The sequence below is a fragment of the Pinus tabuliformis genome, chromosome 9, assembly GCF_031772625.1.
Source record: "Pinus tabuliformis cultivar Carrire ecotype Pingquan chromosome 9, CPIR1, whole genome shotgun sequence".
In the NCBI taxonomy this organism is placed as follows: domain Eukaryota; kingdom Viridiplantae; phylum Streptophyta; class Pinopsida; order Pinales; family Pinaceae; genus Pinus; species Pinus tabuliformis.
This window is the reverse complement of record NC_142307.1, coordinates 1279463661-1279475575: the sequence shown is the minus strand read 5'-3', so window position 1 is coordinate 1279475575 and position 11915 is coordinate 1279463661.

Genomic DNA, 11915 nt, shown 5'->3' with positions numbered 1-11915 from the left:
GAACCAAATATTTCTTTCATCTAATCACCATCATGCCATATTCCAATCATGAATGTGGGATCACAGGGGATAAACCAAAACAAAACTAACCAGGTAAACCAGAGGTTAAACCACCTCCACCCTCAACCACAGTGATTTCACCTAAACCAATCCAAAAGTCACGTAAACCAAAACAAACTTGGATGCCTTAGAATTTCTTCACCATATCCAGAGGAATTTTCCTGTCTCCATCCACTTGTCAAGAGCTTCCCATAGAAAACCATCTCCACCTTAAACCTTTGGGATTTTTCCTGAGACCACCTCAACAAGATCCAAAATCTACCAACAATCCAAAGCTCAACCAAAGGGAACCCACTAAATCATGGCTATCCAGGAAATGACAAAGGCAAGGTTGTACACCACTCTCAATCCATGAAAATCCCATGGCATTGACAACAAAATGACCAATAAATAAATGTATGAACCATGCATTCAAATCCCAACAATATAAATATACATGCAACCTGTTACCTACAAAATCCTCATGCTGGTTGCTCTTTCTTTGCTTGATTTCTACCCTTGCTTACTGTTGTCCAACTTTCCTCTTACACTCCCTTGCTTGTTCCTTGCTTGCTTGTGTCTTCCTTGTTTCCAAGTGCTCTCTCCATTTTGCTCTCCTCTTGCTGCAATGTTCTCTCTTCTCCTTTCCGGAAGTGAATAATGTGAGGCTGATGTCTCTCCTAATTACTTTTCTTTCTCTTTTCCTTTTCCTCAATTTTCCCTTGCATGCATATTCTTGTCTTGTCATCTTCCTTTTCTCTTATTTTCCTTTATTTCTTGCATTAAATTTCCATCTATTGCCCTTTGCCTTTTCCAATGCCAATGCCAATTTCCATAGCCAATAAATAGTTAACCACAAGTGTTGCCCACTGTAATGTTTTTCCCTTCATTCAACTTGGAATACATGTCCCATGACCTTGGTTTGATTTATTTACATGGAAACTTAACTCGTGGCTATTACACAATACATTTATCAATGTCCACTAAACTCCTGTCCTCCAGGTAAGCAAAACGTCCAATTGAATAGCTGGTGTCCACTAGGGCCGACAAAGACCAAAAAAGAAGTGGAAGTTGAAGTGACTTGGCCCATATTAGTTTCTTACATGATGTCTCTTTGAATGGGTTAAAAACAGTGTGCCAATGCTGTAGAGAAAAGAAACTACATCCCGTGGCCCATGTAGACTCCATAATCTTCCCAAAATCATCAACATGTAGGAAATGGAAGGAAAACCAATTATTGTACATAATACTAATCCACAACCGATAATTGATAATCGATACCCAATGCTGCTCAACCTAGTCTCACATTTGAGAGCCATCCATCTTTAAATGCATCCACCTCCCTAGCAATGCCCTCTGTTTCAAACCAACCACCCAATCCCAAAAGACATCAGATCCAAAAATTAATTTTTGTACTTCCCCGCCACCTTCATAGTTTTTTTTTGTCGACCACGCGGAAGCATATGCACATAAAGTTATACAATAAGGGTATCCTTAAACACTACCTCACTAGAAAGAACAATGTGAATCTTCTCATTCCATGGAAGAACTCCCTATGCATGAACACCCAAGAGGGATTGAGGAACACTCCGCTTGGCATCAATGGTCGCATTGACAAGTGCCTCCGAATCTGGAGATGATAGAACTAACAAGTCACTGACATGTATCCAGCTATCCCTAGTGCCATCATTACCCATCATATCATAATAAAATAGATATTTCAATATCCTGCGAGATCAATAATAATCTAGGATAAAACGACGAGCATAAAAATGCCCCGCCATAGATAAAAACTATAGCCACATCAATACACGTACCAAGTTGCAATATGATGGTTCAACGAATGTTCGATCTGTAATCCCACAAGAAAGATGATGAAGCATATAGACAAAAAACGCTAGTGACAAAAGGATATAAATATGATATGGCACAAAGGATAATAAACAAGATATAGGAATTGATACTAATCCTCCCTATCTGAAAGCTCTAACAATATCTCACAGCCTAAAGAGAAGTCAAGATCGGCACTAGAAATTAGAAATAAGAGTTAACTCCTAATTAAATGTCCACCCAACCATAGCCACCCCAATGAATGAAGAAACATTCACCTATAAACCCCTAGGAGGAGGGAAGGAAGTTCAAAAAATAAGCCTCCTATACCAGGTGGATCAGGGAAGATTTTGATATCTTTTAATATATCCCACAAAAATGGATCAATTACAACAAAGTATAACATAACCTTAATAATAAGATGAACCCCATATAATTTGAGCACAATAAATATAAAAAAATAACAATGAATATATACATACCAATGGTCATAAACAATATCAAAACAAAGACGTACCAGACGAAAGGCAATCATAAATACCCTGAAAATCCAATAGGATCTGGGAGTGCTAGAAGACCAATATATGAGCCTAGTGAGTAGAAACCATAAACAAATAACCAAAAATAATCAACATATAACATATAAAACAATAACATCATCCCCAAAGACAAATTTACAATCTCCCAGACATCGAGGAAACCATAAAAAAAACCATTTTCAATGCGGCCTAAACAGATTGCTGAAACATTGCTTCCAAACATCATATGCAACATTTGAATATTATTCGCCCCTTTTGTTCACCACAAAATTTGCAATCAGTTGGATATCGTTCATGCCTTTCATTCACCAAAACATCCCCTAGGAGGAGGGAAGGAAGTTCTATTTTATGTTATGCCAGAGATGAAATATACACGACATTATAAAAGTTATTAATTAATTTGTAATATCCTTTTTTTAATCCGTCATTGTAATATAATTAAAGGATGTTAATATTGGAGGGCTAACATGGATATATATATATATATATTATTTATATTTATTTTTACCTTTTTTTTACCATGGTGAATCAGTAACTCGTTGGGACCAAAGATCAAACCTAGGGGCTACCACTATAACACCAATAGTATATCCAGCAACCCGTAAGCCAAATATACCAAGAATTTAGGACTTGGCAAGAGACGAGATTCCATGAGAGTGGGAGAGCCTACTCCTTGTGCCACTATAATCCTAAGAGTATATCCAATGGCTAGTAAGCTAGATATACCAGGAATTTATGACTTAGTAAGAGTCAAGACTAGGGTGGGGTACTGTACTCCTTGAGCCTTATCAAAATAAGCTAAAGATGCCCCCCTATAGGATTTGAAACCAAGTGGAGGGCATAACATACCATTATTCCAACCACTCAATTGTCCCATGAGAAGACTAAAATAATAATTAAGGCATCAAAGCTAATCATGTCACTAATGGGGATTTTAACCCATGTGGAGAGGATAACAATTATTCCACCCAACCATTGCTAAAATTGCTTGATGAAAATATTGGACTAAGTAAAAAATTGCTAAAGTTGAAGAGGAGGAAAAGCCTATATGGATCTCGATGTCTAAGAAGGTAGTTTGGCTAAGGAATCCTGTAAGGGAGCTGGGAATTTTCTACCTTTCTTGAAATTAATGTTTCTAAACCTTGATTTTCCAGTTGATCTACCTATATTCCAAGTATTTATGAGAGAAATGATGGAGGAGGTATCAGACTACTTTTGGTATGGCTACGTGCCATATGGAAGAGTGATGGTTGAATCTGCAACCTTAGAAGGGGACCTTGGACCTCTCATACATAAAGAATGTTTGTGAGGAGAAAATTAGAGAGTTTTTTTTAGTAATTGGAGATCAAAGGAAAAGAAGGAGACCTGAAATGGGAGTGTGTACTTGGAGCCATTATGAAACAATATTATGTAAATCTATGTTTTGGAGTTGGATGGAAAATTCCATGCTTGAATTAAATTAGTTATGGGAACGAGTGAGAAATCCCTCAATCTGATGTGGGTGGATAGAGAGAAACTTCATTGTTTGGTTACTTTATGGATGTGAAGCACTAAAAGAAGGAGAATAATTGAGGGATCATAGGAAGTAGTGAAAGAATTTCCTTTTGTGTTATGCAGGCCCCTAGTGGCCATATATTTGTGATGTGATACGTCCAAACTCAATTCCTAAGAAGCAACATTCTTGTTTCCTGACAGTGAAGGAGAACAACCTTCATACTCAATACCACAGGTTACATTATGTTGTATTTATCTAAGTGAAGCATCCTTTAGAGATTTGGTTTACCTTGAGGGTGGGAAGCTGCAAGAAATTGGAGTGTAGTTATGCGTACGATTGGGTGGAGAGTGGTAATCCCTTCTTTAGTTTCCAACAGGCTACTGTGAACCAAATAAATGTGAATTTCTCTTTTTGTTAATGAAGTGAAATCCATGTAGGGGTGGCAGGAGCAGGGGAGGGGCATAAAATTTTTCCCTTAGAATCAAGAAGAACATCGGTATGCTTGGGGTTTAGGTCATGCTTCCAACAATATTGTTGAATCCTGTGCCTTATATCATGGTGTGAGATGAATTGTGAATCTCAGAATTTAGGAGATGATTAATTAGTTTTGGTGTTTTCTTGAATATAATTCACCATGTATATTTGAGATGTCTCCCCTCGAATACAAAGTTAATTTAAAATTTCAAGCATATTTATCAGGTGTATCAGTCTATCCCCAAGAAGAAATATCTCCATCTTCTCAAATCAAACAATCCAAGATTGATCACATGGATAACTTGCGATCAGGGCAAAATCATGGTGAAATTTGGTGGCAAGGGAAAAAGGGGTATGTTTCCCTTTCATAAAGCCTTCCCCCCTTCTAATGTTTGTTATGATCATAGTAATAATTCTAATTGCACGCATGCGCTCTCCATGTTGTTCCTTTTTGCGGCACCTCATGGAATATCTATGGGTCAATTTGAATGTGGTGAAGGGAGATTGCAAGTATCTTTGGATGAAGGTCGTAATTGTTTGCAGGAAGTGGATTTTGCCTCATTGTATGAGAGTAGGTTGTGGGTTGATGGAGAAGTATGAGACGAATAAAGGAATTGTGTGGGAGTTTCAAATATGGATGTCTACAAAGGAAGTCTCAAGTCCAATCCCTTTTGAAGGTATGATGACAGTGAGTAATATTTGTACTTTCTTCCTACCTGACTCCTTCATGTCCAACGTGTGGCTTCAAGTGCAAATTTGGTTTATTTTGAGCCTTTAAAGATTGGACAATGTCCTCTTCTTTTTTTGGGAAGATACATGCACATGCATTCCACCTTAGGCTCTATTATGTGTGTTGTGAAAGCCTTGGGATAGAATATAGATATCCAAAATTTCATTTCAGTATGAGGTAAGTGAATTATCACTCCTCTGTTGTTCCATTGTAGACAATTTCAATTTCTCCAGCTTCCATTATCTTAGCATGTCTTTAAAGAAATAATTGTTGGTGCTTTTGGTTGTTGGACATCATTTCTCCTATGGTGCCATCTGTCTATGGCCTTGTGTTCTTTTCCTTTGGGTTTCATTCTATCATGTTTCCCTTATGAATCAATAAGGGTGCTCCTCGATTTTATGCCAGTGAATTTCTTAGGGACTGTGGTAATTTGGAAAAATATTGGGGGATTTCAATCAAATTTTGGCTATTTGTTAAATGAGGTGAATTGTTCAGTTTCAAGACTCGATGTTCGACTCTCTTGGAAGTTATGCAAATTGTGGGGTTTTCTAGTAGTCCTTGGGAGGTGGAAAGTGGTTATCTTGGTATAGTCTAAAGTTTGTAGTGGTTGTTTTATGCTTTGTTTGAGTTGATTGAACTCAAATCCTCTACTCTTGCACCCATGTATCATTTCCTTAGAGGTCTGGGGTTTTTCTATGCTCCTAATGTTATCTTAGGGAGCCATATCTTCATGGAATCTCTAAACTCATAATAGGAAATTCAACATAGTGTTAGTTGGAAGGAATTTACTCCTTGAAGTGAAATGGAATTGGTCCCTTGATTATAGTCCCCCTCTTATAAATTGTTTCTCATGGTTCATCAGTTGGATTTAAAGTATGTCTCATGAGGGAGATGAAACTAATTTGGAGGTTTTCCTTTAACATATCAATCAAGACATTTCTATGATTCTGGATAATATACTATCTCTGCAATCCAAGATTCATAGAATGGAGGATGAAATTGACTCTCTCAGATCCCAGGTTGAGTCAATAATTTTGAATTTAAATGAAAACAATGGTTAATCAGGGATTTAGAAATCAAATCATAGGAACAATTCCTCATGGTTTAATGTAACATTTTTATGCTTTGTAAATTTTGGTTTTTGTTAGGTCAGGCAAATGTACAAGTGGAATATTGTAGATATTGTAGCATTTTGTTCAAAAGCTTCAAGGTCAAAATTCTATAGATAGTTGTTCATACATACTACATTCCGACCATAATTACTAGTTTCGACTTGTTCATGTATCTAAAATGAGCTTTAGCTCAATGTATTTGAATATGATAACTGTTCTCAATTATTGTTAAAAAAATGAAATGATACTGATGTGCAATTTTTTATAGCTAATGTTAAGCTATAAGTCTATAAGCTTGTTGTAAAACTAATTTGGAACTTTAGAGCCCATTAAATAAATGTTGGTGAGTAATTTCCGGCATAGCTAGGGACCATACAACATGTTTAACATAAAAGATTAAAGAGCTTTTGAGTTGTCATAAAGTTTAAGAGCATTTTGAGCTATTGTGAAACTAGTAGTGATCATCCTTTTTTATTTCCATGGTATTTAGTGATGGTTACTTTCAAGCACAAGCATGGAATATGGGTGCAAATGTCCTAGAGTCTCTATGATTATTTTGTATTGCGGTTTATTTTGTATTCTCTTTCACCTGTGTAAAATCCAGATTATTATTGTGTTGAAATGTCTTTAAGTCCTGACAAAACATTGGGATAAGTTAAGGTATAATATAACTATGTTAAGGAATTAATTTGTATGATTTCTTTAGTCATAAGTTCTTTTATAGGTTGTGTGGAGAGAAATAATGTTACTTGGATGCATGCAAGACAAGTCTAGAGCCTAAAGTAGATAATTAGGCTTAGCTTCACATTTGTTATACAATTGGAAGAATTTATTGAATTGGATGTACTTCAAGTGGAAAGATTTAAATAGTATTTATGTCAAATTTAAGCCTAAATTTCGTAAAAACACTCTCCCTCATAGGGTGGAAATCTTGCCTTTTTCTCCTTTATTTTTGGTGGGCTAGAGTTGTAAAAGAAGGTAGTATGTTTAATTTTTGAAACATTTTTTGTTGTTGGAAAAGCACTGTATTTACAAATTTGGTTTGTCCAACTTTATCATGAGGGACATAAAAGCTTTTATGTCCTTGATTATGGATGGAGTGTTTACCTAAAAGATTGGGCAAACCAAAGAAAGTTTGTTTTTAAAAAAAAAAATGATCTTACAATATGAAGAATTGTGACAATGTGCATAATACAATTTATTAATTCCATTAATGGAAATGTATATGTTGTGCGTGAGAGAGAGAGAGAGAAATGAGTCTCCAACCTGAAAATTCTCACTAAGTTTAAATCTTGTGAATGTAAAGCATGTGTGTAGGAAAATCCTTTGCGAAAGTAAAGCATATTCGAAGACAAACCTATGGGGAAGTAAAGCATGGAAAATCCTTTGCGAAAGTAAAGCATATTCGAAGACAAACCTATGGGGAAGTAAAGCATGTTCGTAGGTAAGGTTTGGGTGGAAATAAAGGGTAAGTTCCACGACTCCATGCAAGGGGCACCAAAAATAAGTATTTAATTATGGAGATAGACATGTCTATTTTTGAATAGGGATTCCAAAATTTTAACTTAATTATCAATAATTGTTGGGTGGATGGTAGGGATTTAACCTCCATGAAATATTCTATAATATTCTTAGTAGTATACACAAATCAAAGGTTGATATTTGTCTCCAAAGAAGTTAGGCCCTTTTTGCTATTTTACTTAAATTGATTAATTAAAAGCTAGCACAACCATATAAGTTAAATGGTTGGTAAATGCGGATAATAAGCGTCAATCCATAATAAAAAACAAAACACTTCATCATACTCTCGAGTTTCTAAAATTAAAAAATCATACAAATTAACTAAATTATAACTTTATTTAAAACAATAATAACTATTCTTAATGATTAAAATAATTAATATATGAGTTAAACACATATAAATTTTAAAAAAACATGCAACAAGATTCTTCACCATGTAAATTTCACCCCATGTTATTATGGAGATTCTTAATTTGTAAATAGACTTTGTTACAATACCACGAGCCAATACCATGGCTCATCAATGTCACATAACCAAAAAACCATAACTCATTTCACATGACACTTGTTCATATGGCATTTTTTTAATTAATTAATTTAATTCAAAGGGAAGAAAATACATGAGCCATGGTGGTATTGTAACAAAGCCTATTTACAAATTTAGAATATTCATAATAATGTGGGGGTGAATCTCCGTGAGTAAGAATCTTGTTGCATGTTTTTTTTTAAAATGCATATTGTTATGTGTATTTTCAAATGTATATATATGCTTAACTCATATATTAATTCTTTTTATAAATAATAATAATAATAATTTCCCACGGGGCATAGACCAGACGGTGATAGGGCGTTTGTTAAGGCACTCTGTCGTGTAAAGGTCATTGGTTCGAAACTCCAAGGGCAAAATTTTGACCATGGTAAGGGTTGGTGTGGCCCAGGTTGGGTGTGATCCTCAAGTGATTTTGATAGCTTAGATGTCCCTGGGTCGCAACTACTCAAGCCACATATTAGGTGTACTAATCATCTCATTTTATACAACTAGATCATAAAACATAAGAAAAGATAAATCAATGACTTGAAAATTAACCTCTTCGAGGGGGAAACCTCCTTTACATCACATAAATGAACAATTATTGGATGATTCAAATGACAAGACCTCCTTGGTATATATAGGAGTCTAAAGGGTCACAATATAATGAGAGCCTACATAACAATAATATTGTAAGGACAAAACAATAACAATAGTGGGATTTTATGGGGCACAACAATAACAATATGAGGGCTATATGGGCACCACAATAACAATAAGGGGGATACACTAACAATAACAATAAGGGGGCCACACTAGTATTATAGGGAACTAACATGCCCCTCTCCTTCAAAAAAAGTGTTTTCCTCAACGCTTGAGTAGTTATGGATGCTTTTGTATAAAATTCTCATCCTCCCATGTGGAGTCTTCAGTGGGTAAGTTCTTCCACTTAATGAGATACTATGAAATTGATCAATTTCGTAGCTGTCCGGTTCTTTTTTCCGTGATTGCTTCAAGCTCTAATATGATTTTTCCTTCCTTATCAAGTTATGACAATATTGTTTGAACTGAGAGCTTGTCATCATTAACATTCTTTAAGTACAAAACATGGAAAACTGGGTGTACTCAGGAAGATGCAGGCAAATCCAATTTGTATGCCATAGTACTAATCTTTTGCAACACCTTGTAAGGACCATTATACATGGGTGATAATTTATTATCATTCTTAACTTGTTTGAGGGACATTTGTTTGTATGCTTTTAGTTATAAAAATACCTAGTCACCTACGTCAAAACTTCTTTCATTGCGATGCTAATCTACCAGTTGTTTCATTCTATTCTACGCTAGAGTGATTTTGTCCTTTAAGAGTTGGAGAACTTGTTGTTGATGCTCGATGTGATCTTCCACTTCTAGAACCTTATAATTTTCTCTTAAAGATGATGTGATGGATGGTGGATGATATCCAAAAATTTCCATAAATGGGTCTGTATTTGCTGCAGTATGGAAGGAAGAGTTATACCACAATTCTTCTAGAGGTAACATTGACCCATTGTGTTTGTGTTGGGTGTGTGTTATATTCTTTCCATGACTAGCCCCACGTGCCGGGCATAGCATGTTCGGGGTAGCGTTATGGGGAATTTTTTTTGGACCCTATATTAGGTGGGCAGACCTACCTATGGTTTTGTGCGTGGCTTTTGCACATGGTTTTGGGCATGATGGTTTTCTGCCCATGGTATATTGTATATCCAGTCAAGGGAACTACGATTATGTTCTAATCCAGGGTTAATGGATTGGGGTTTATGGATTCTTCGACATGTATATATATATATTGTAACATTGAAAGGAATATAATGAAAAATCAATCTGGTAGTCCCGTTTTTGGGATCTAGGGGAAAATCTATGTGTATATCTGTTTTATGTTTTATGCTCTCACCATTGTTCATTTTCTGTTTTTAGAATTCGTATGCAGGTAATTTCTGTACTGGGTTAAAACCTACATTTGGTATCAGAGCTGTTTTGGCTTAAAGGGGACGCCTTTGCTGCTGAGGGGTTTTTCTCGGGGCTGTGGTAAACCCTGTTTAGTGGGAGATCTGTGGGATCGATTCTTGTGGTGAAAGAAGATGGTGAGCAGTGGAAATATAGAGATCGAGAAATTTAATGGTCGGAGTTTTGAGTTGTGGAAACTCAAGATGGAGGATCTATTGGTGGATAAAGATCAGTGGATCGTGGTAGATCTAGGTTCTAAACCAACAACAATGTCAACTGAAGACTGAGTGAAGTTGGATCAGAAGGCAAAGATAATAATACGATTGTGTATCTCAAATTCAATATTGTTGAATGAATCAGGGGAAGCTTCGTTGAAGGCTTTGTGGGACAAGATAGGGACTTTGTACCAATATAAGTCTCTCATGAATAAACTGTTCCTAGGGAAAAAGTTGTATAACCTGAGGATGAAGGATGTAGACTCAATGATAGAGCATCTAAACGTCTTTAACACTGTGGTAAGCCAGTTGTTATTTGTTGATATAAATTTTTTAGATGAAGATAAGTGCATCATTTTGTTGTGTTCTCTACCAAATTCGTGGGATAGTCTGGTTGTTGCAATAGGTGGCAATGCTACTGCCTTGCAGTTTGATGAAATAGTCTCATCCTTGTTGTCGGAGGAGATGAGATGGAAAAATACGAAGGGCCAGAATGGCGATGCCTTGTCTGTATGAGGATGGTCCCAAAACAAAAATAAAAATAAATCCTCGAGTGGGAGATCTAAATCTCTAGGAAAACCTATAAAGGTGTGTTGGAAATGTGGAAAGGAAGGGCACTTCAAAAAGGACTGTAGATCTAAAGCTCCTGAGAAAGGAAAGGGATCTGATGATGCTCCTTCTGCAAAGGTGAAAACCACCTCAGATGAAGGTGGGGATGTGTACTTGGCTTCTTCTTCAAGTACACATGTAGATCATGAGGCATGGTTGATTAACTCAGGTGCATCCTTTCACTTCACTCCCCACAGGGAGTGGTTCTACGAGTATGATAAATATGATGGTGGTGATGTATTCTTAAGGGATGATAGGAAGGCTAGAATCGTCGGTCGTGGAAAAGTCAAGTTGAAGTTGCAAGGTGGAAGGATTAGAACACTTCTGGGTGTTCTGCATATTCCTGCATTGGCCAGAAATCTAATTTTTGTAAGCAAGCTGGATGATGCAGGTGTAAAAACAATGTTCGAGAAAGATACCTGCAAGATGGTTTAGGGAGCACTGGTATTGATGCAGGGAGTTCAGATTGGAACTCTGTACAAGCTTCAGGGTAGCACTATTATTTATGGGTGCAACAGTTCTGTGGTTCCTAAAAGTGGAGCATAAAATTTAATGGTCTCTGGAGAAGAGACAATGTCATGGCATCAAAGGCTTGGACATATTGGAGAGAAGGGTCTTCGAATACTTCATGGTAATGGTATGATAGAAGGTATGTCTAATTTCTCTCTAGATTTTGATTTCTGTGAAAATTGTGTATATGGGAAGCAGAATCGGGTGAGTTTCCCCTCTAGTGCTAAGAGGGTGAAACAGATGTTAGAGCTTGTGCACAGTGATTTGTTTGGACCCGTGTCGGTTCCATCACCGGGTAAGTCTATGTACTATGTATCATTTATAGA